The sequence below is a fragment of the Sus scrofa genome, chromosome 1 (genome assembly GCF_054392235.1).
Source record: "Sus scrofa isolate SSC_HxYL_T2T_F1_AM1 chromosome 1, Sscrofa_HxYL_maternal_Yorkshire_Landrace_v2.0, whole genome shotgun sequence".
NCBI classification, from domain to species: domain Eukaryota; kingdom Metazoa; phylum Chordata; class Mammalia; order Artiodactyla; family Suidae; genus Sus; species Sus scrofa.
In genome coordinates, this window is record NC_139383.1 from 178168177 (window position 1) to 178193191 (window position 25015).

At 47.8% G+C, this 25015-nt stretch overlaps 1 long non-coding RNA gene across 5 annotated transcripts in view; it reads right to left on the bottom strand.

Annotated features, from left to right (window-relative positions):
• LOC146406884 (uncharacterized) overlaps positions 1-19537 on the bottom strand; it is a 42861-nt gene extending 23324 nt beyond the window's left edge. For all 5 annotated transcript variants that reach the window (XR_014817588.1, XR_014817589.1, XR_014817591.1 and 2 more), the window contains exon 1: positions 19410-19537. This is a non-coding gene — a long non-coding RNA (uncharacterized LOC146406884). The remainder of the gene's footprint in view (positions 1-19409) is intronic.
• Between the last annotated feature and the right edge of the window lie 5478 nt (positions 19538-25015).

The window sequence follows — 25015 nt, forward strand, 5'->3', positions numbered from 1 at the left end:
GGTTTGACCTAGGGCCTCCAACAACACCTGCCTGGAAGGGAAGCAGCAGTTCTCCCCTTAAGCTGGAGGGGCCCCAGCATCTCTGCCCAAGGGACACAGATGTTGATAGGGGAGGGTTGAGAGACAGGCTGGGTGGGCAGGGCTAGACAAGCTCTCCCCTCCACTTTTCCAGCCAATCACCAACCCGTTCAACCGGAGAGCTTTGCTTTTATCATTTCTTTTATGCACTGGGCATGAGATTTCATTTGAGAACACAATTTCTATTTGTTTATTATTTTACATTTTAGGGCCTCACATGTGGCATATGGAAGTTCCCACGCTAGGGGTCGAATCAGAGCTAAAGCTTCCAGCCTAAACCACAGCCCCAGCAACGCCAGCTACTTAACCCAATGAGCCAAGCCAGGGATCCAATCTACATCCGCATGGATACCAGTTGGGTTCATTGGCCCTGAGCCACAACAGGAGCTCCCACAGTTTCTACTTTTAAAAAGAAAGCTGAAAGCATTTGGTAAGAGGGAACTCTTTGAACTCAAACACACATTATACTTGCAAAGTGCTTGACCCTGGGCAAGTTAACTTCTCTGAGCCTCAGTTTCATCATCTATAAAAGGGGCATTGGTGTTACCTGTCCTGAGAGATCATGACAACAATGAGATAATGGAGGATATAATGCCTGACTCACAGCAGGTGGGCAATGAATGTGATTCTGCTCTTCTCCTCAAGGCTGCACTGGACTCAGTTCTGATTCGTGTAGGGGGGGGGATGAGGTGGAGTGTCTATTGAATATGAAGTAAGTGGTGTTCTTTTTCCCCTTGTAGCTTCTTGCCTCATATTTTCCTTTATCCCCAGAATTGTTTTCAACGGTAGCTTCATATCCACCTGTAGATAAAGATTTGGGAGAATGAGATAAAATGGGGGATGTCTGTGCATGCTAAATACTGCATGCACCAGTGTGTTTAATCAAATAGGGCGCTTTTTTTTTGCCTATTTGACAAGAGATGAAGACCTGCAGGGGGCAGCATCTGGCCAGTACTTCACTTGTGAGGGACTGGCTCTGGGACTCATGGGCTTTGCAAGAAATCAGTCTTCCCAGGTATAAGGGCACACTGGGGATTCCTGGGAGGAACCTTAGTTCCGGTGTTGAGATACTCATAATTATGCCCTGTAAAGTAGTGATGCTGATAAAATTGGAGTCCTGGGCTTCTTGGTCCCTGTGGTTCCAGGCAACCTCTTCTCCAGTCCCTCAAGAATCCACCTGCAAAATTTCCCAGCTTCAGATCTGAAAGGGAAGCAGATGGAGATCTAACCCTAACATATCATTTTAACCAATTCGGGAGGTGAGCAACCTGGCAAGGGAGGTACGGGGGTGTCCCCATCTTACAGAACAGAAAACAGAGACTCAGCGAGGTTAAGCGACTTTCCCTAGGTCTCACAGATTAGAAGTGATCATTACATTTCTTTGGTTTGCAGGCAACAGAAATGACTAGTTAGCTTAAGCAAAGAGGAGGAACATGGGTCTTGGGGCATCTCACAGGGTGCCAAGAGAGTTGACTGGTATGGCCCAGAAGGCCGGGGCTCAGGGCTGCTCAATAATTACAGAAGGAGGTTGTGGACCTTCTCTCTTGGAAATGCCTGCACAACGGAGCCCCTGCTGGAGCTCCTCCCAGGCCTCGTGTCTCTCAGGTTTCCAATTCGGATTCTGGGAGAGAGGTTCCAAATGGACATGCCTGGATCACTCAGCCATGGTCAGGGGTCAGCATCACAGTGCAGATGTTGAGGAACTGTTTTAGGGCCTGCCTGAAACCCAGACACATCCTCCACAGGTGTGTACATCTGGTTCCGACTCTCAGCCTCAGCCTTTGCTCTGTCGCCCATGCCACTCTCAGCTTAATCCCAGGGACAGGCCAAGGAAACTAAAGGTGCTATTTGCATTTTAATAAAGCAGGTCCAGAGACCAAAGGCCTTGGAGTCCTAAAACACTAATTCTCCCAAATGATGGAAATGCTAGGCATTGCAACAGATGGGGCACCAGGGGTAAGGCACCCACTCCTGGCACCTCCTGTCACATCACACAAGGGTGCTTCCAACTCATGAAGTTCCCCTGTTTATTTTATTTCTCCTGTTCCCCCAAATCCTTTCCATCTCCCTCTCCAAGGATTTTGTAATATGTTGTCTAGACACTACTGCTGCTGTTTCTCCTCCATTAATCCATTTTAATTGGAAAGTTATCATAATGCAAACTCTCTTTGGTATTATTTGCAGCTCTGCATTATTAGAACTTCACCAACTCGCTTTCCCAGCAAATTAAACTTGGTATGGAAGCAATGAGATCAGCTGCTCATATTAAATCAGGCTGCGCGTTGTTAAGCGGGGTTGGGAGCGAGGCTTCCTCAGCTGGGTGGGGTGCTGTTGCTGGAGGCATTTACAATGGCACCACTGTTTCTATGCGGAGGATCTGGCCTCTGTGCCCAGTTCTCCTCTTTTTGGCTGTGTGTTGGAAATTAGAGATGAGAAGAAAGAAGGGACATAAAAACCTCTGGTGGAATTTGGCCTCTCACCCAAAACCCAGGGCAAATGGCAGCAATCAGAATGTATATGGGCCTAATGCTTGATAGATTACAAAGCACGATCAGCTAGTCCTAGAATCCCATGGAGTAGGTACTCCCATGCCCTTTGTGCAGAGCTGGAAACCCAGGGGCAAGGAGGGTAACTGATCTTGCTCAGGGTTGCACAGGCCACCCTGTGATCTAGGTTTGTGTAGCAGATGTGCTAGAGCAGGGACTCTATACCAGGATTCTATGTCTGTGTCTAAAACCATGCCACTCCCTAGGGACAAAACTCAGACCAAAGTAAGCAAACACCTTTCTCAGGGCAGTTCCTGGAACTGATTCACTTTAGGTTGATGATATGAAAAGCAGTTAATAAAATGACCAGGTTTCCTATTTGTGGATTATCTACTGCCTGCGTCTAACTTTTTCCATTTTTTAAATAATAGAACAAGATGCCAGACATTCCTGCCTGCTTAACCCATTGCCTCATTTCTGGCCAACTGCACACAAGGGAAAAACGACCAGGGTCTTGTGGGGAAACCTTCTCTGAGGACAGAGTGGTGTGGAGAGGAAGCCTTTTGTTTCCTTTACTCCCTCCCCACACGGACACTATTGTGGTGGTTCTGTAAGAATGTCCACTACATCTTTGACCTTCCTCTCTTCCAAAGGTGAAGCATGGTTTGCCTCCCCTTTGACTGTAGGACAGACCTAGTGACTCGATTCTAATGAACAGAAGGTGACAGAAGTGAAGGTGTGTGCCTTTTCTGGGTTTGTTTGTTTTTGTCTTTTTTTAGGGCCGCACCTGCAGCATATGGAGGTTCCCAGGCCTGGGGTTGAATCGCAGCTGTAGCCGCCAGCCTATACCACAGTGACAGCAACGCCAGATCTGAAGCCGTGTCTGCGACCTACACCACAGCTCACGGCAACGCCAGATCCTTAACCCACTGAGCGAGGCCAGGGATAGAACCCGAGTCCTCATGGATACTAGTCAGATTCGTTTCCACTGAGCCACGATAGGAACTCCAATGCATGCCTTTTAAAGACAGGTCAACAAAGACATTGATGCTGTAGTTTTGCTCTCATGGACTGCGCAGCAGGTAGGGGAAGCCAGCCGCCATATCATAGAGACCCATGTGGGGAGGAACTGAGGCCTCCAACAGTCAGCACAACTTGCCAGCCGTGTGAGTGAGCCACCCTGGAAGCTCATTCTCCAGTCCCTGCCAAGGCTTCAGACGGCTGCTGCCCTGGCCAGCATCTTAACAGCCACCTCAGGAGACACCTCAAGCCACAGCTCCCTAGCCAAATGCTCCAGAGTTCCTATCTACAGAAACTGGGTGAGATTGTAACTGTTCACTGTTGTTTTCAAGCACTGAGTTTTGCAGGCATTTGTTACACAGCTGTAGATGAAAAATACACCTCATACAGCCATCTTGGAACAGTGAGATGACAAGAGGTTGCCTATTCTGAGACTTCTCAATACGTGACATAATAAGAGCCCTTAAATTATGGTTAATCAGGGACTTGGATACTTGTCACCAAAGGAGGAAGCCCTTTCCACTGATGGGCCCCTGCTCCCTACTGCTTCAGCCCAGAGGCGATATGGGCTACTTCCAACCACATTTCATTGGCCAGCAGAGGTCACATGGCCTCCACCCAACTAGAAGCGGGGCAGGGAAATGCTGAGAAGTACATGAGGGCTTCTAGGAGGAGAAGGTGGGAACCTTGTTAGGCCCAAAGGAAGAGCAGTCTTTAGATGCTGAATGGAGAGAGAAGAGGGAGAGAGGGCATGTTAGAGGATCAGGCCACAGAAAGCGATGGATGTTGGCCTGAGCTTGGTGTGGAATGAAATTCCCCATGCTCCCTGACTGGCCCATTTCGGGGCTGACCAGTGCTCCCTGCGAACCTCTCTACTGAGGGTCACGGTGGGCCCAGCTGAGGTGAAATGCCCCAGAATCCTCAGGGTCTGCTTCTTGTCCCCAGTGCAATGGTGTCTATGGGAGTCTGTTGCTCTTTCAACCTCCGCCTATGCCCTTGACCAGAATTCATCTTTCTTTTGGGTAAAGGGAGATGTGTGGAGCTGGCTCTGCAACTTTGTACAGCCCTGGGGAGTAAAATTCAGGAAAAATTTTCCTGGACAAAACTTAGACTTAAGAGGCTAAATGGTTCATGTACTTTTATATGTTGAGATGGAATAGAGGTTTTTTTTTTTTTCTTTTTAGGGCTGCACCTGTGGCATACAGAAGTTCCCAGGCTAGGGGCTGAACTAGAGCTAGAGCTGCCAGCCTATGCCACAGCCACAGCAACACTGAGTCCCACCCACATCTGCAACCTACACTGCAGTTTGTGGCATTGCTGGATCCCTAACCCACCAAGCGAGGCCAGGGAATCAAACCTGCATCCTTATGGACACTGTGTCAGGTTCTTAACCCGCTGAGCCACAACAGGAACTCCTGGAATAGAGGCCTTCTGGAGATCCAATAGTCCTCTTCCTAATCACAGCAGGTCAGGCACCCTGGGACCCTGAGTAGGAGACTATCTGGGATATATTAACAGCCACTTACTGAATGGCTGACTTTCAAGTGGTTCATGTTCTGAAGCTACCAAGCTGGCGGGTGGCTACAGCAGGTGGACTCGGAGGTGTCACATCAGCAGGGCCCATAGGGACTGAAACCTGCATAAATTGCCTACCCCATTGCCATCCTGATGCATTCCCAAGGATGGGGAACCCATAGATCTGATAGATATTGCTCCTCATTTACCCTTACCTATGCCAGTTAGTTAGCTAGGTCCTTTCTTCAACTGGACCTAGGCCAGTAAGATCCCTAAAGGCAGTGGGTGAGGAGCACCCTGCAGACCTGCAGGGGACGTGTCAGGAGTTCAGGGTTCGTAAAAAGGGTGGCCAGGTGCACAGATCAGGGGAGATATCTGTGGCATCAAGTCTCTTGGGGGCAGGGCCTAGGAATCACCATTTTCCTGTACACACTCCAGGTTATCCTAACACCCCCCACCCCCACCCCATATTTGACCCTGTCTATGTCCTGGGACAGCCTGATGACTGGGCTGACAGGCTAGTCAATCCACCTGGGATCACTAAAGAGACCAGGGTATTGCTCAGGTCACTCGAGGGGGGTGGAGGGGCTCGAACCTTACTCCCCAGCCTCTCTCCACTGGCTATAGTGAGGCTCCTCACCTTCCAGGAGCCAGTGGGAGGCCTTGGAGCTGAAGGAGCCCAGAGTCAAGCCATCAGGGAAAGCAGGAGCACTCGCTCACTCTATCCATGGCAGCAGACTCTCTGCCACCCCCAGCCCACATTCCTGGTTCTGGAAATATTTATTTTAAAAAAAGAGACGCCTTTATATAAGGCTTCGATGAGCCCAGGCACTAGCTGAAGTGCTCGGCATGTACAAACTCCGTCAATCCCACAATTCCCATCCGAGGCAGGCACTATTGGTCTCCCCACTTTACAGATGGGGAAACAGAGGCACTCAGAAAGTCCTGGGCATCCATGCACGCTCTTGGGCCCTGAAGCTGCTGAGTGGGCCTGCCTTCTGGGCACTTCTCCAAGTCTTGATTTTTACGGGGAGACACAGCCCAGAGGGGAGAGGGCCAGGCGGAGTCACACCAAGCCTGAGCTGGGTCAGGCTAGGGTTGTGGCCTCCAGATCATGCTGCCTTCCTCAGAAAGTGGTGCTTCTGGGTTGTTCTAGCCACAGGGTTCATAACTGATGCTACAAATTGAATGAAATAGCTGCTTGGTTACAAATTAATAACAGATTTGTTTGTCATTAAGGCAGCATTGTTTAATAAAATTAGTTCAGCTGAGTGTAATTACCTTCATATAAAATTCCCCCTTAAAAATTACTTTGATAAATCTAAGCCAATTAGGCAGCATAGCGACTGGGGTGTGGGGCTCTGGCCCCGAGCTTAGGTTGGGCTCTGCAGGGATGCCCTGGGCCGGGAGTTCCGTGCCCATGCCCTTGGGGTCACATGCCCAGGGGACCTCTGGAAGACCTAGTGGCAAGCCTGCCACTCAGCTTCTCCAAGGCCAAACTGTACAGGGCCTTGGACCAACCTCTCACTAAATCCAAAAACATCTTCCTCCTAAGTAGGCCTGCCTCCATTTCTCTTGCCACCCCTCCAGCCTTTCATGCTCATTCCTGAACTTTGGGTTTCCAGGTCATTTCTTTCCATAAACCACTATCCCAAACCTTGATCTTATGATTTAATGCCCTGTGAAGTGGCCTCGTGGTAATTTAGGGAAAATGGTATCCACATGGGGGATCAGGAGACAAGGTCTTCGGCCCAGGGCTCGCCCAGCCCATGCTGGGTGCTCTCAGTCCCTGTTACCTGTTTACCGGGGCTTCTGTTTACTCCCCTCTGAGATGGGAAACACAGTAGTTTCCTTCTCAGGTGGTTTTGAGGGTCCCAGGAGATGATGACCATGGTGTTTATATACTGCAGACCCTGGTTGAGGCCTCCCTTCTGCTCCCTCCCCTCACTTAGCAGCTGGCCTTCTGGCCTGGCCTGGCTACTCAGCTCACCATCATTTCTGAGTCTCCCTTATTGCTGCCCTTTCTGGAATATCCTACCTGCTTCTCTCTGGTTAGCTGGCTTAGGTTTTAAGTTTCAGTCAATACCCTCCTTCTTACATGCTTCTCGCACTTGTTCTGCTGGCCCCTAAGCCTGACCTAGGGACTGTGTCACCTGCCAGGAGTGGGGCTGGGTGTATGGACTCACCCTATACGGTTAATTTTCAGGACACAAAACATTCTGTCAATGACTCTCTGACAGACGAATCAGGAGAATCAAAAGATGCCGCCTCTGGATGGGAGGTCAGAGGTCAGCAGTCCCACGTCCCACGTCCCTGTTCATGGACAGGGAAATGGAGGCACAATGCCACTTAGTGGAGGGGTCAGGCTGGGTTCCCCCATGTCTTCACTTTTAGGCCAGAACTTACTCCAGCCTGTATTTTCCATTGATTCTGGTCTGCTCCTATGCCAAGCCCTTTGCTAAGCCTGCTGGTCATTTCCTGAACAGCACTCTGAACTCTAGCTGCCTGGATTTCTGCCCCAAGGAGGTGTTGTAGAGAAGTTTTCCAAGCAGAATAGTTCAAAAATATATCTCTCAATCTTTCCTGTGTAACTTATAGGCCTAAGATCTCCAAATGGCCCTGCAGGAAGCCAGTGGAAGGTAAGGAAGGTAGGGCATAGTGGTACACAACTCCAGGGGGCACCATTCATACACTCTACCATCCCTTGGCATTGCACAGTGCACAGCTCACACAGCTGCACACTGTGCCCTGGGGCCAGGAGCCAGGGGGTATGTATGCAGGTAAAGACAAGATCCAGCTTAAACTGCAGGGAGGTGGCTGAGATGAGGAGGGAAGCAGGACTAGAACTTGGGCAGGGAAGAGGACAGCCCTTCTCCCAGGAAGCTCTGTATCCACCTCATCATGTGAACATCTGAAGCCTACCTGCCCGCACAGAGTCACTCTGCAGCTTCCGGCCTTAATTTCCACATGTGTAAAACAGTGAAAACAACATGTAATTTACAAGGGCAGGTAATAGGCCTGGACGTGCTTCAGAAGTAGAAGGTGAAATCTGAGTCTGGAGGTCAAAGTGAATTAGTGAGGTCAAAGCGAATGACTAGAGGTTGGAGCACAGCGCTATCTGGCATGAGGCTTAGGGTCTGAGGAGCCCATCTCCTCTGCCTCAAGCTGGAGGCCTGGGCTGATGGCCTGGCTGAAGACCACATTTTTGGGTGGAATTCCAGAATCTACCAGGAAGCCAGACGTTTTATGACAGTGGCGAGTATAGTGGGGGTGACAGAGTGGGAAGGGAACACTGGCCTGGCTGCCTCTGCAGAGAGAAGGGAGGCCTTTCCTCGGCCTTCACTTTCTCCTGATGCTCCCACATTCCCAGGGCCCAGACTCCTGGGGTGGCCCTTTCCAAAAGGCCTCACTGGTCATCCAGCCAGGGGGCCTGGGAAGGGGAGGGGGCAGGGGACAGCAGGACGTAAGGGCTGAAAAGTTCTGAAAACCCGCTGCCTGAGTGCCAGCCTCCTCCACGGCCCCCCAGGTCCCTCTAAAGCCCCTTTTGAAGGGGACCTCGGAGCTCTAATGAGTTGAGAGCTTTTATGGGAGCCCAGGCAAACCAATTAGGTTTGCTTAAAAATATTGTATTCATTAGCATGAAAATAAAGCTGAACTTTTTAGAGATAATTGCATCTTTTAAAATGTGGTAGTCTTTGTCTGGGCTTGTCTCATAAATATGCATGCTGCATAATCCTTTTGGAACCATGGTTGCAATCATGAGTAACACACAAATGCATCCAGGGTGTTAATATTCTGACAAGAGTAGGGCCTCTTGGGCAGGCAGTGCCACCGGTGGTGGCCTCTGGAGGAGGCCCTCTAATCCCCCAGCTGCAGCCTGTGCTTCTCATAGAGACGGAATGCAGTCTCAGATCCCTGATACCACAGACCAGGGCTCCAGTTCTAAATTGCTCCCTTTTGTGCTGATGTTTCCAAGGAGGTGGGCTTGCAGGCTTCTTGGGCTTGACTCAAGAGGCAGAGAAGAGGGGCGGGGGAATGGAAGTTGAGCTCAATTTACAGCTGGGGAAATTGAGGTCCCAGGGGTTAAGTGGGTTTGTGGAGGTTACCCAGCATGGATGGGGCCAAGATGAAGCCTGGTTTACCATTGAAGCCTGATGCCCGTTTTCTGAAATCAAGTGAGGGTCCCTGCCAGGGAAAGGATTGCATTTGCATTTAGCAGGGAAAGAATGCATTTCAGGTGGTGAGGCTGGGTGGCTGTGGAGGGTGGGTGGTGGTGCAGGGGGAGGATTGGTGGCTCCAGCTGCACCCACTCTGTTTCTATCAGCTGCCCTCCAAGTCACCCCAAATAAACATGCCATCTAAGTTAAAGCAATCAGCTTGCTATGTCAATGCAGAGTTAGGACAAGTTCTAAGCAACCCCCTTCCTAACTGGGAGTGGCCCTCAGCCCTTCTGGGTTGAAATTTCTGAACTGCCCCAGGTACCTGCCTACAGGAGTTCTTCCCTGCTCCCTCCCTTCCTTCCAAGCAGAACAGCTTTATAAGATTAATATCATCCTAGGACGGGAGGACTGGTCCCAGGGAAAACTGTGAACTCAGTGAGGCCTCATTTCAGAGGTCGTTTTTCTAAGTCCTTGCTCTGTCTCAGGCACCAAGCTAAGCCTAATTGGGGCTGAACAGGTGGACAAGGCTGTCCTAGGTCATCATCTATGGGGAGACAGGTGCATTTGTCAGGGTCCAGAGACCTAAGATCCAAGCAAAGCCATGCTGTGGAGGGAAGTGGTGGGGGGTGGGGGTGGGAGCAAGGCTGAAGACCAGGTGGGATTCAGGCAGGCTTTGGGAACAACTGGAACAGAGAGAGGCCCAGGCTTTGGGATGTGCTGGGGCAATATACAAGCCCAGCAAGTTTTCCTTTACCACTTCCCAATGTCGCTTCAGAGATTCCTGTCTCCTCTCCCTGGGTTCTCTGCTGCCCCTCCCGCCCCCCGCTCCCCACCTGCCCCTCCTTCCTATTCGCAGGCTGCTGCAGAGTGTGCCAGGTCTTCAAAGTTACCAAACAGGAAACCATCCAGATGTCCTACTACAACCGACGGGGTGAGAAAGCGTGTCACCTTTAATTACAGCCTGCCGACTTTTGTTTAAAAATCTATTGGGGTGAACCATGCCATATTCAACCATTTGGGTATCTTAATGGTGATTTTAACATCTACAGAGTGCTTTCTGTGTGCAGATGCAATAATATATGCATTATCCCATTTAATCCTCAGGATGAACTCATCAAAGATATTTTGTGCCTACCACTCCCACTTTACAGACAGGGAAACCGAGGTGGAGAGAACTGAACTCTCCCAGGTCTCATGGAGCTTGGATTCAGTCCTGGCTACCTGGGCCATGTGGAATTGTCACAAAATATAGGCCCTGTGGGCTTGGAGCTCACTAGGGCAGAATAAAGACCAAAATGCAGTGAAAAAAGAGATAGCTGGGAATGGAAAATTGCATCCCATAACTCTTATTTTTTTATTTTTTATTTTTTTGGCTGAGCCCAAGGCATGTGGAAGATCCTGGGCCAGGGACCGAACCTGTGCCACAGCAGCAACCAGGGCTGCTGCAGTGACAATGCTGGATCCTTAACCTGCTGTGCCACAGGAGAACTCCCTGTAACTCTGACTGAGGGGAGGTTCAGCTGTTAAAAGCAAAATACAGTTATGCGCTGGGGGTGTGGGATGGAAATCCTATAAAACCGGATTGTGATCACTGTACAACTATAAATGTAATAAATTCATTGAGTAAAAAAAAACCTTTTTTTTTTTTTTTTGTCTTTTTGCCTTTTCTTGGGCCGCTCCCAAGGCACATGGAGGTTCCCAGGCTAGGAGTCAAATCAGAGCTGCAGCTGCCGGCCTACACCACAGCCCCAGCAACTCGGGATCCGAGCTGTGTCTGAGACCTACACCACAGCTCATGGCAACACCGGATCCTTAACCCACTGAGCAAGGCCAGGGAGCAAACCCACAACCTCATGGTTCCTAGTCGGATTTGTTAACCACTGCGCCATGACGGGAACTCCGAGTAAAAAAAAATTTTTTTTAAATAAAAGCAAAATACTGTTAAAGGCAGTATCTTGCACTTCCAAAGGCAGGAGGCTTGTGGGGGAAGGGAGGTGCACAGTCAGAGTCACATTCTCACCGCTATAGGGAGGGACCTGCCTGGGCAACAGGGACCACTCTGGAAAGGTGGTGCCATCTTCCCAAGGAGCATGCAGACTAGCATGAGGAATCTCTTTGGCTTCAGTTTTTAGAGCAAGAGCAGAGGTAACAGTGGTGAAGGCTGAACCACAAGGTTAGAGTCAGAGATTGGTTTGGAGGGAAGACACCAAAGCCTTGATCCCAGGAATGCAGCGTCCTGGTGATTTGGCTTAACACAGGTATACCGCTACAGCACTGAGGAAGAGCTTGGTGGGTGACCCTAGGCCACCTAATTAATGATGTCACTTCATGCAAGTCAAAACTATAATGAGGTACCACTTCACATCAGTCAAAATGGTCATCATTAGAAAGTCTACAAAAAACAAACACTGGAGAGGATGTGGAGAAGAGGGAACCCTCTTACGATGCTGGTGGGAATGTAAGTTGGTACAGACACTATGGAAAACAGTATGAAAGTTCCTCAAAAATTTAAAAATAGATTTGCCATATGATCCAACAATCCCACTGCTGGGCATATATACAGGCCAAACTATAATTCAACATGACACATGCACCTCAATGTTCATAGCAGCAATAGCCAAGACATGGAAACGACTTAAGGGTCCATTGACAGATGAATGGATTAAGAAGATGTGGTACATATACACAGTGGAATACCACTCAGCCATCAAAAGAATGAAATAATGCCATTTGCAGTAATATGGATGCAACTAGAGATTCTCAAACTAAGTCAAAAAAAAGTATCATATGGAATCTAAAATATAACACAAAGAACCTATCCGTGAAACAGAAACAGACTCACAGAGGTAAAGAACAGACTTGTGGTTGCCAAGGGGGAAAAGGGCGGGGGAGGGATGGGTTGATGGATTGGGAATTTGGGATTAGCAGAGGCAAACTCATATATAGGACAGATAAAGAACAAGGGCCTACTGTATAGCACAGGGAACTATATTCAATACACTATGATAAACCATAATGGAAATGAATATGAAAAAGAATGTATACATATACCTGAAACATTTTACTGTATAGCAGAAATTAACAGAACATTGTAAATCAACTATATGTCAAAATTAAAAAAAAACAAAATAATATCATCATCAACAACAACAAATTATATCATTTCATACCAAAGCTAATGGGCCGCTGGAGCCCTTTCCTTTCTAAGCCTAAAAATTCCAGAATTAGTATTGTAATTATAGGGACTTTAACAAAAAAAAAAAAAAAATTTTTTTTTAATGGCTGCATTTGTGGCATATGGAAGTTCTGGGGTCAGGGATTCAATCTGAGCTATAGTTGTGACCTACACTGTGGCTGTGGCAACACCAGGTCCTTTAATCCACTGTGTGGGCTAGGGATCGAACTCATGCCTCCAAAGTTACCCAAGCCACTGCAGTTGGATTCCTAACTCACTGTGCCACAGCAGGAACTCTTAGGGACTTTTTTTTTTTTTGTTTTGTTTTGTTTTTTGGTTTTTAGGGCTGTACCTGTGGCATATGGAAGTTCTCAGGCAAGGAGCCAGAGCCACAACCGTAGCAAGGTGGGATCCCAGCTACGTCTGAGAACTACACCACAGCTCACGGCAATGCTGGATCCCCAACCCACTGGAAGAGGCCAGGGATTGAACCCGCACACTCATAGATCCTAGTCAGATTCGTTAACCACTAAGCCGTGAAGGGAATTACTCCCCCACATCATTGTTGATACAGCTTATCTTACTGGGTTCTTAGGCTTCATTACAAATATGTTAGAAACTGGAGGCAGGAGGAGGGATAGGTGAGTGTCAGAAACCTCACAGAACAAGTGTACCATAAACATCTTCTCATGTCCATACTTATAACCCTACCTCACACTTTTTAATGACAGCATAGAATTCCAAGGGATGCATGTACCATATTTGTTTAAAAACAGTATATTAGCCTTTTTTTTCGTTCTTTGTCTTTTTAGGGCCACACCCACAGGTGTGTGTTCCCAGGCCAGGGGTCGAATTGGAGCTGCAGTTGCTGCCCTGCACCCCAGTCATAGCAACTCGGGATCCGAGCTGCATCTGTGACCTACACCACAGCTCACGGCAAAACCAGATCCTTAACCCAATGAGCTTAATCACCCACTTAATCACTGATCCAGGGATCGAACCTGAATCCTCATGGATACTAGTTGGATTCATTAACACTGAGACATAACAGGAACAGCTTTTTTTCCTTTTAAAAGTAATACTTGTTTTTGCCATTACCAATAAATCTGTAATGGCCAATATGGGACATATACATGTGCAAATAATATCTTATTATTACTGTATGTCTACAGATAGTATTTTGTATGAGGAGTTAGAGGAATTTCTGCATTAAATGTATCTGTGTTTAACAGTTGATAGGTACTTTTAAATTACTCTAAAAAAAAAAAATCAGTCTACTTCTAACAAGTATATGAACATGTTCCTTTCCCCAAATTCTCTAAACAAGGCTGTCTATTGTGAGTGCATTGTTCTACATATTGATTCTTATTGATTTTGAAGAACTCTTTGCATATTATGGGTATTAACCCTTTGTCAGTTATGCAAGATGGTACAAATATTTTCTCAGGTCAGTTACTTGTCCCTTCTCTTCATTTACATATTATTTTACCATGCAAAAAATTTACACTTTTATGTAGTGAAATCTGTAATTCTTTTCATTTATACCTTCTGGATTTAATGCCTTGAATAGGAAGTCATCTTCCCCTATAAGATTATTAAAGAAATTATATTTTCTTCTGCTTTACAAAAATTAAAAATACTTTTTTGGGGGTTAGGGCATGAACAGGGGAAGGTAGAGTGTAGTTACTGTGCTCTATACATCACACTATATGGTAGGCTTTCACTGCCTATTCTCCTTGTGGTCGGGTGGGGCCATGTGACTAGCTCTAGCCCAACTTGTGAGTAGAACTGATGGGGTCACTTCAAGACCAAGCATTTAATTGCTAAGGCAAGACCATCCAGTCCATGCCCAGATCTTCCACGCCCAGAACATTTGAGATGGTGGCTGCTCTGTCAACTAAAATCACAAGCTGGGTGATTTTAATGGGCAGAGCCACCCAACCAACCCGCAAATGGACATGTGGCCTGGACCAGAAGTCAGCCTTTAGTGTGTTAAGTCATTGAGGTTTGGGGGCAGTTCATCACCATGGATAGCATAGCCTATCCTGGATGACACCTTTACTTTTTTCTATAGGGACAGCTGATTATTGACTTTCCATTTTTTTAAATGGACCATCTTTAGGAGTTCCCTTGTAGTCTAGTGGTTAGGATTTGGCACTTTCACTGATATGGCCTGGGCTCAATCCCTGGTCTGGGAACTGAGATCCCACATTAAGCCACTGCACCCTATGGCCGAAAAAATGATTTTTTAAAATAAAATAAAATGGTCCATCTTCCCCTGCTGATATAAAATGTCATGTTTATCACTTTCTGCATTCTTATATACACACAGGAATATATCTGGACTCAATATATTTGCCTATTTGTCTGCCAAAATCAACTGTTTTAACTGATAAAGCTTTATAATATATTTTGATGTTTTGCAGAGGAGGTTTTCAACTTTATTTTGCTTTTTCCTATGGATTTGCTTTTTTTTTTTTTTTTTGGCACACTCCTGGCATGCAGAAGCTCCTGGGCCACAGCAGTGACAATGCCAGATCTTTAACCTTCTGAGCCACCAGGAAACGCCTGACTTTACTCTGTAAACAAGCTTTAGAACCAGTTGCTGAAGTTTCATAAAGACCCCGCTAGAATATGGGTTGGACTTCCATTGAACTTATGCATTAATTGACAGAGGACTTCTGACTTTACATATGGAATCTTCCTCATTTATTTTTCATGCATTAATCCTCCTTGAGAAATATTTTTTGAGCTCTTTCTACATGCCAAGCATTTTGCTGACACCAAAGATAAAAGATAAACAGGGCACCATCCGTGCCAGCCAGGCTCACAGTCTAGGGGGAGACAGGAAAGATCACAGATGATGGTCCTGAGGGGAAGGCACCAGGCACAGTGGGAGCCCACAGACAGGATGTAAAGGAATGGCCCCGGTAGGGTGAAGGGGAATTAGACGGGAAAAGGGCCTACTGGGCAGATGGAGATGTATACCGGAAGACTCCAGGTGGGGGTGTAGCGGGAGAGGAAGAGGAAAGTGGAGGCAAGGAAGAGAAGCTATGTTGTGCTATGGAGTCTGGTCTTCCTCTCCAGAACAATAGGGTGCAGCTGAAGGGTTTGAACTGTGCTGGCATGGTCTGCTGGCTAGCTAGCTTATTCATTTATTTGTTTGTTTGTTTGCCACACCCACAGCATATGGAAGTTCCCAGGCTAGGGGTCAAATCAGAGCTGTTGCTGCTGGCCTACACCACAGCCATAGCAACACCAGATCCAAGCCTCGTTTGCAACCTATACCACACCAGATCCTTAACCTACTGAGCAAGGCCAGGACTCGAAACCGGCATCTCACAGACTCTACATCAGGATCTTCACCTGCTGAACCACAGTGGGAATTCCATGGTCTGCTAATTTAACCAAATTCCCATATTTAACCACTTAACCAGTTTGGAGCATAAACCAACCCAAAGGATATCGAACAGCTAAGAAAAAGGGACCAAGACCTACAAACAACTAACGCTGAACACCTAGTACGTGCCAAGAATTTTCATGGGTACAGGATCCATGTTGTCAGTGTCTGGCAAGATAGCTTTACATAATATAAAACTCACAATAACCCCAAGTTATACAGGATTCCCATTTGATAGAGAAGACAAATGAGGTTCAGAAGACTTAGGTGATGTAGCCCATGTCCAAGAGCTAGTTAGCGGCAGAGCTGGGCCTGACAGCAGAATCCTGGATTTCCAAATCTAGGAGTCTTTTGGCCCCTCCACAGCTGCGTGTCGTTATAAAAAGGAGCTGGTTCTCCGCCTGGGGAGGAGAGGGAAGGCTCTTTCTTGGCCAAGTTTCATTTAATTTTCCATCAGTAGGTGTCAACTGTGAACTAGTCAGAAATGCTAAAATAACAGCTTAAAAACATAGGAACAGAAATGGAAATGTAATTTTAGCGTGCTTCACCAGCCCCCTCCTGAAGATAAGTGCTGCTTTTGGAGTATCTGTTACAGAAATGTAACACTTAAGGACTAAACTCACAGGAGTTGCTGGCGATGTGCAGTTTAGCAAGTTGGGCTGTTAAAGAAGGGAGAAAAAAAAAAAAAAAAGAAACAACAAAACACTCCACAGGCAGAAAATTGAAAACAAAAGGAAATGGAGAGAGAGAAAAAAAAAAGCCACATAGCATTCCTACCTCTGGTTGTAGTTCCTCCTAATGGCCTAAGAAATAGCTTGTTGAATTGAAAGAGTCTTGCCTGTGAGAAACATTAACTCAGAGATGGTGCATTGGATGGAAAAGGAGGCTGGCTTTAGCCAATCAAGCATCAGGGCCCGTGACTGGTAAATTAGCAAGGGCTCATTCAGTGCCTCCCCTGTGGTGGGCATGGTGCTCAGCCCAGTGAGGGGCTTCAGGACCAGGAAGGTTGGCTTTCCTCCCTCGAGGGGTGGCTGTTCCAATTTGGATGCAACACCCAGTGAGATCAATGAGGGGATGAAATGATAATACAAATCCAGGACAAGACCCAGAGATGCATGGGGAATAGATCTCACATTGAGGGGAACGAGGGAGTGCCGTTCTGGTTTGTAGGCTTGACGAAGGGGACATGAGAGGAAACATGGGGTCACAGCCCAGGAGAAGGAGATCTGGATTCCAGCCTCAACTCTGGCCTGGTTCATTGTGTGAATTGGGACAACTCACTTCACCTTTCTGAGTCCCAGATTCATCACATGTTGAACAGTGAACATTGATCATATGGTTTCTAAGGCCCCTTCAGGCTCCGACACCTATGATTTTATAAATCAGAGTTATTAATAAGGCTCTTTCAGTTGCCAGTAATAGAAACCTAGCTCCAACCAGCTTATTCAAAAAGGGGGCATTTCTTGGAGCTAATTGTAATGGCCAAGGGAATGCTAGGATCAGGTATGGATGGATCCAGGAACTGACAATGGGTTTCTTGAGCTCTGTTTCCCTCCTGCTCCACCCCAGGTTGTGTCTTCTTCTCTCTGTGCTGGCTTGTATCTCCATCTATGGATACAGTCTTTTTGATAGCCCCTAGTTGCTTAGCCCAACCTAAACCACATGGAATGGGTTTCTCCCAAAAAAGGAAAGCTTTGGGTACCAGCAGAAAGGAGGTAGGATTAATGGCAGGCAAAACGACAGATGATCTCCACATGGGCCTTGAGTGCATTTTAGGTTAAGATATAAGAAGAGGAGGAGGGGAGGGGCACTCTAAGGAGAATCACAAGGTCAAAGCTATGCCAAGGGCCTAGACAGAAATTTTGTGGGGCCCAGGACAGGAGCACAAAAGGAAGCCACAAAACCATATGTCTAATTATTAAAGAGTTGTGACTCACATTAGCAATCTGTTAAGTAAAATACATTTCTCTGCTCATCTTGACTCATGTACCTTTATAATGACCTGAAAGCAGGTTCCTACTCAGAGTTTTTGGCATCATTGCAATTTTGCACAACAGTGAGATGGAACAGGGCCATATATTCTATTCCTTCTATTCCCACCCTAACTCCCTCCCACACTGAGTAGATACCTCAGCACCTACATCCAAATTCTGATGCCTTGGAAAGAGCTGGCCTGGGGCACACATGCTGACCCTCCCTGTTCACCTTCAGAGGGACTGGCCTGGGAAGAGGTCATAGAAGGGAGCTGGGACCATTTGAGCAATGAATTCTGTGGCTCCAGATGCTGGAGTGTGGCATTGAGATAGGCTGGCACCTGAGACCCTTTACCCAAGTGCTTGTTCATGGTCAAATGTCTCCTCCATCGACAGAGTACCAAAAAACTGTAGGGGACTAAAAATATCTGCACAGACGTGCAGTCAGGGTAATTATGAACAATAAGATACAAAAGGCCATAAACCAACTGCCATTTCTGAGGTGCCTAGAACACAAGCAGGGTACCACGCGTGATCCCTGCACATAGCACCACCAAGGAGGTGGGGAGACCACCTAAGCTGCCCCTCTGCCTGACCCAGACCCACCCATCCGCCCCACCCTAGTTTAAAGGGAACTTGTCCTTATAGCAAAGCTAAATCTCAAGCAACCTGAGGTGAAGATGCTGCAGACACAGGGAGCAGCCCGCCCTTCTCTTGGAGAGGGAGCAAGGGCATCACACCTGTTGCTGGTTTTCACTCCCTCAGGCTGCAGCATGAGCCCCAACACATTTGCATGAAATTTCTCAACTGACCTCTTATCAATTTCTATTGATTAAAGATCCAAGGACCCCAGGTGGTAACAGTATTGAGGGGGGTATGTGGGCCCCAGGTGGGTCCTTCCTTGTGGCCCCTTAGACTGCTTACTCCAAGGAGAGAGAGGACTGTGGCCAGAAGAGGGGCCCTAGAAAGAGCCAGGTCTGGAGCAGCGGCCCTGCTGCCCAGACCTAGGGCTGGTAGTGGTGGGAAGTCAGAAGTGGATGTGCCCAAGTGGGGTCGCAGAGAATTATTGGAGGGGAGAGCTGGGAAATGAAAGCGAAAAATGTATTTGGGCTTGAATGAGGATGGCACCGAACTTTAGGCTACAGAGATTGGACTTGGTCCTATGGGCAATGGGGAGCCTTGGAGGATTTGAGGACCCAGGTCCAGAGTGACCCCACTGATCCCCCATCTGGAATGTTCCCCTCTCCTGCCCTCAGGTACACACAGGAGCCGCTTCCTGAATCTGCACCATCCCTCGCCTCAGCTTGTTTGAGATTCAGCTTTGCTGTAAGGACACGTTCCCTTTGAGGCAACTTTTCTCTGAACCCCACCCCCACCAGCCTGTGTGGTTCCTCTCTTGGACTCCCTAAGCCCATGGGGTTTTCTTTATCAAAGAGCCCATCACACGGACCTGGTCTCATTCCTCCGCAGCCAGACTTCAAGACGCCAGCCCCCCCAGCCCTGCCCTACAAATGTTGGCGGAAAGAAGGAAATTACTGTAAGAAATACAAGGGAGGTGCACTTACAAGAAAGTGTGTTGTGAAAAGTAGCTCGTGTACTTACCTCCTCAGAGACTTGGTTTCCACACCCCAGTGGTGCACTCGCCTTCGAAAATACATTTAGAATCTGACCGCCTTTACTACCTGTGTCAGAACCAGCCCAGGACCGGCAGCCGCCATCTTGGCTCTCCTGGGTTACGTCAGGCCTCTCCCCATTGGTCCCCTCCCGTCTCACTCTAGCAACACGCTTTCTTGTTAAAAGCGAGTTCCCATCGTCTGTGATGGTTTCCCCATTTCACTCAAAGGAAATGCCAAGGTCCTTATAAAACGTTTAGAAGGCACTTAGAAGCAGCTGGGTTCCGTGAGGGCGCTTAAGAAAAATGGAGATTATGATTTGGGGGCGGGGGCGGAGCGGGGCCTCAGATCCTGCATTTCTAACAGCTGCCTCCACCCCTTGATGTGAGGTTGCTGGGCAGAGGACCACACTGTGGGCTGCGAGGCTCCAGGATGGTGCCTCCTCCTCTGAGTGCATTTACTCCCCTCGCCCTCCTTCCAGGTTGACTGACTGTCCCTGATTGCCTGGGACTGTTTTGGTTTTCAAACTGTCTTACTCCCAGGCACGCCCTCGTCCTGGGCAAGTACGGCTGTTGGCATTCACCCGGCCGGCCCACTTCCTCCCTCCCCAACTTGTATCTTCTGTACCTCTTCCCCACTCGGTTTTTCTTCTTGGAAGCTATCACCCACTAGCACACTATGGATTTCAGTGTATTTCTCTCTTTGATTATGTTTATCTCCGCTAGAAAGAGCAGGGGTGTTCTCTCTCTATTGTCACTGATGTACCCTCGGAGCCTACAGCATGGAGTGGAGGCTCCATCAAAATTAGTGAAGGCTTGGAGTTCCCGTCATCTTGGTGCAGCGGAAACGAATCCGACTAAGAACCATGAGGTTTCGGGTTCAATCCCTGGCCCCTCTCAGTTGCTGTGAGCTGTGGTATAGGTCACAGATGTGGCTCAGATCTGGCATTGCTGTGGCTGTGGTGTAGGCCAGCAGCTACCTCTCCGATTTGACCCCTAGCCTGGGAACCTCCATATGCCGCAGGTGTGGCCCTGAAAAGACAAAAAACAAAAAAATTGAAGGATTGATTGAATGAATGCTTGAGTCTCCAAATCAGTGCTTCTCAGATGTGGGTGTGCACACAAATCCCCTGGGGAAATTGTTAAACTGCAGATTCTGACTCAGGAATCTGGGGTGGAGACTGGGATTCTGCATTTCTCAGGTGCAAAGCCCCAGGTCACAGGGATTCTGCTTGTCCATGGCTGGAGGCTCCAAATGGTGGTCCCCTTGTTTCTCTTCCACGTGCCCCTCTGCTCTCTAGAAGGAGGGTGATCTGGATTTAAGGTGGGGTGAGCACTCCTTGGAAGTGAGAGAAGCAGGTGGGGCAATCCCAGTCCCTGCCATGAGGGGTGTTGGGCTCCAGCGTGACTAGGTGGCCATCCAGCTGGCCCCTCCGACTGATTGACTCGATGATGAAAACGGCCTGGCCCGAACTTTCCCTGCTCTGAGCAGGCCTCTGGGAAAGAACTGTTTCCCCTCCCACTTCTCTTCGCTGTCTCTACAGCTGGCTTGACAAGCAAAAGATTTCTCTCCAGAGCCAGGCTCTGTTTGGCTTTGCACCTGCTGCCGGCAGCTGTCGCTGAAGTTCTCGTTAATGGCACAAATGGAGTCTCTAATGGCCAAGGCCTAAGCCCTGGTTGGCAGCAGAGCTTGGGGTGTGAGGGCTGTGCAGACAGATGGGAATTGTGCCAGCTACCGTGATCCAGGCTGCACTGTCAGTCAGCCGGATGGCCAGACAGTGGGCCAGCCAGCCAGCCAGCCAGCCAACTTAGACTTTTTACCCGAGGAGACTTTTAGGGAATGTAGGGAGGTGTAGATAAGCTCTCAGCTTCTAGGACTTCGCTCACATTTTAGTTGAGTTGGGAAGACTTTGACATAGAAATGTCCTGAAGAATGAGCCAAGATCTTGGGTAAGATCCCAGACCTGAGTTGTGTCCATGGAACCAACCAGGAGGCCTGCAGGGAATCTGATAAATGGGCATATTTCTTCTCCCCAAGACTCTGATCCACTTTAATAGAGTGTTTTAAATTGAAAGCAGAGGTGCCCTCTTTGAGATTTTATAACTCATTCAAAGGCTGTGACATGTAAAATTGCATTTATGGAAGCAAAACAAAGTCATGGGTGGTATTAACTGGCTACTATCTAAAGTTGCTAAGAAGTCTTAAGGATTATAAGGGTTGTATGTTCCTGTGCCGCTAAGTTTGGGAATTTTTAGCTTTTCAGCATATCAATATGCTCAAATATTTACACAAAGTTAGTAGTGCTGTTCCTGATGTAGGTGCTGGTGAGAGCCACATTTGCTGAGACGATTCTAGGTGGCAGGCACGTGCAATCTCGTTGCATTCTCATGACATTCCATGAGGTGGTGGTAGTCAGAATCCATGGAGCCCCCTGGGTTCCATTTGCCCTTTAGCTGCTCACTGTGTCCTGATCCCCACAGGGGACCCCATCCTCCCCAATTCGCATTCCTTGTGCTTCTGTAGGTGACTCTACCCTGGTGCAGAAGTGTGACATGTGACTCAGGCCTGGCCAATCGGAGCATTTCCCTGGTCAGGGTGGTTGGTTCAGAGGTGGTCACAAGACCTGAGGAGAGCCAGTGATACTTGGGCACAAGATCTCACTATTCCCCTGAGGATGTGAAGCTGAGAGGATGTGAGGCCAGGTTGTGACTGTGAGAGGAGAGCCTCTCTGAGAGCTGTGGGTGGGTGCTGTCTCCCCAAGGTGGAGAGCAGAGCTGAGCCTGAAGATAGAAACTGGGGCCTCAGGACTGTTTGCTTGTTTTTGCTGGAACCAGTTTGAGCTGTTTATTGTATGTTACTTGCAACTCAGAGTGTCTTAGCTGATAGAAGGACAAGTATCACTCATATTCCCAAATTACAGACACGAAGTTTCTGTGTGATAGGCAAGGGATGATGACAGTTTGAACTGGTATCTACCAGGCGCTGCATCAGATGTGGGGCTGAGCAAGAAGGCAGGAGGCTGGAGGATAACTGATGGTGTGGCTAGAAGGCTGGTGGGGCCCTGCCCTGAGAGAGAGCCTGCAGGAGAACTGATTTGGAGGGTAGGTAATGAATTCAGTTTGTGCCACACTCGGGGTGGGATTGGAGTCTGGACTTCTAGAGAAAAAGTGGATTGGAGACAAGGGTTTGGATGCAAAACCAAACCAACAAGCAACAACAGCTCAGCTGCTCAGAAGGAAGCTGTGTGGTAGGTGGCATCATGCCGGGTGACCCAGCTATAGGGAAAGGTGTCTATTTCTTTGTGCAAGGATATTTTTGAGTCTCAGGTACAGAGGATGGAGTTAATTTACTTCATAGGTCATGACACTCCTGTCTTGCTGGTCCCCATAAGGTCTGAGGCATTTTACATTTGTTATTTATTCCCATTAATTTCCATCCCCTTTTGCCACCCCATGCCAAGGCGGCAATTCTAATGGGTTTAACATGTGTCTTATTTGTATGTGTTCCTGCAAAATGTTTTGTTGTTTGACATGCATGTAAAAGGGAAGGTGCTGTAGAACTCACTCTATATTTTTTTCACAAAGCACCATGTTTTTAAGATACATCCACGTTGCTATGTGTCCATTTAGTCCCTTTGTTTGACCTGCTGCACAGTATCCCTCGTTTGTATCCTCCACATCCCCTTATCTGCCCAGAGCACTTCTACTTCTGGCCATCCTGCCTAATGTTGCAGTGAATGTCTTTTGCACACCATGATGTCAGCTATGATCCTGGCGAGAGTTTCTGCAGGATATGGGCCTGTGTTGTCAGCCTCCAAGAGAGCTCAGTGTTTCTTGCCTCCTGGAATCAAGCCCTCCCACTTTGAATGGGGCTGGCCTGTGTACCCAGCAGGGAATGGCAGAAAGGCTAGAATGTGGCTTCCAAGCTGAGGTCATGGATAAGCTTACAAACATGCTCACCCTTGGATCACGCACTCTGGGAATAGCAGCTGCCATGCTGTGAAGTTACTCAAGCAGCCCTGTGGCTTCAGATACATGTGGTGAGAAGCAAGCATCCTAGTCAGCAACCAGCACTGGCTTGCCCTCCATGTGAATGAACCACTTTTGAGCCAGATCCCTTAGCCTCAGTCAAGCCTTCAGATGACTGAGCCCCAATTGACGCCTGCAGATGCATATAAGCCAGAAACATTCAGCAAAACTGCCTCCAAATCTCTCACCTATAGAAACTGAGATCATGGGGTACTTATTCTTGTTTTAAGCCATTAAATATTGAGGCAATTTGTTACGAAACAGTAGCTAACTAATACAAACTAACAAAACTCAGAAGGGAGTTGCTGGTTTGTAGGGTGTGTCTAGATAAGTATATATCATGGGCATAGTCTAGAGAATCATATGCTTTAAAAACTATGATGGAGTTGGTTTTTTGTCTGGCCTTTCTTCACCTGGGTGATGAGGAGCAGGTGAATGAATTTCCTTTGGCATAAGGCCCTAGAATGGTGTCAGACTCTGTGAATGCCATTGGGAGAAGATTGTGCCAGGGGCCAGGATTTCCAGAGAAATTCCAAAGGATTTCAGTAGACTAGTTATTCAGATGACTAACTACTGTGAATTAAAGCACCTGAGATTCTGGTTGGGCTAGCAAGACCTGGGGACTCCCAGGGTGAACTGACCCCTCTGGAGGGGAGCACAGCTCACCTGACCTGGCCGCATGATACGTGGACACCAGTGCAATTGCATTTGGCCAGGCTGTTGAAAAGCTTCAGTTTGCAAATGGAAGAGAAGGAAATTCATTTTCTCTTATTTTTCCAATCTTTGTCTGTAAAATAGATTTCTGCAGTGTCATTTCTCTGCTCACTCCAGTCTTTGTTAAGGAAATGAATGGCTAGAGTTGGATATCTGTTTTATTTAGAGTGCTTTAGCAATCCCCAGATACTGGGGCCACTTTGATGTTCTGGGCCATTGGAAATTGAGCTGCTCCAGCCAGGGATTTTTCCATTTTCCAATTGTGCTTCATTTTACAAATTTTATTCAGAAGGTACAATGGAATTTCCATTGAGGACAGAGGGAGCAGAAGAGCCAAGTGGCACATAACAGCAATAATATACTCTCACTGCAATAGCCCCTAATGTTTCTCAGGTTAAAGAGTACTTTATGATAACAGAGCTGGTATGTGGCAGGGCCAAGTGTCATTGGAGAGTGATTTGCCCAAGGTCACCTAGCTGGTGTGGGCCATATGCACCCAGGTCTTCTGCGCTCTAGCTTGGGCCATCTCTAACCCTGTAGCCCAAAGGCCAGAGACTCTGGGTTTTTGGGTCTGGGTTTTGATTGAACTGCCAGCAGTGTGACCTTGGGCAAGATGTTTATCTGGACCAAGCTTTAATTTCTCCATCTGTGTAGAGAGAGAGAATTTCACATTGAAATAGTGGAGTGAAATTCAGGAGGGCTGGAGAAAGAGTTCAAGGAGAAGAGAGCAAGAACGGGGGCTATGGGGGCAGGTAAGCAATGGCTCTGCAGCCTTGCAATGCACCCAGTGCAGTTTGAACTTTATCCCTAGGACAATGGGGAACCACCAAACATGGAGGGAAGAGTGTGCTCA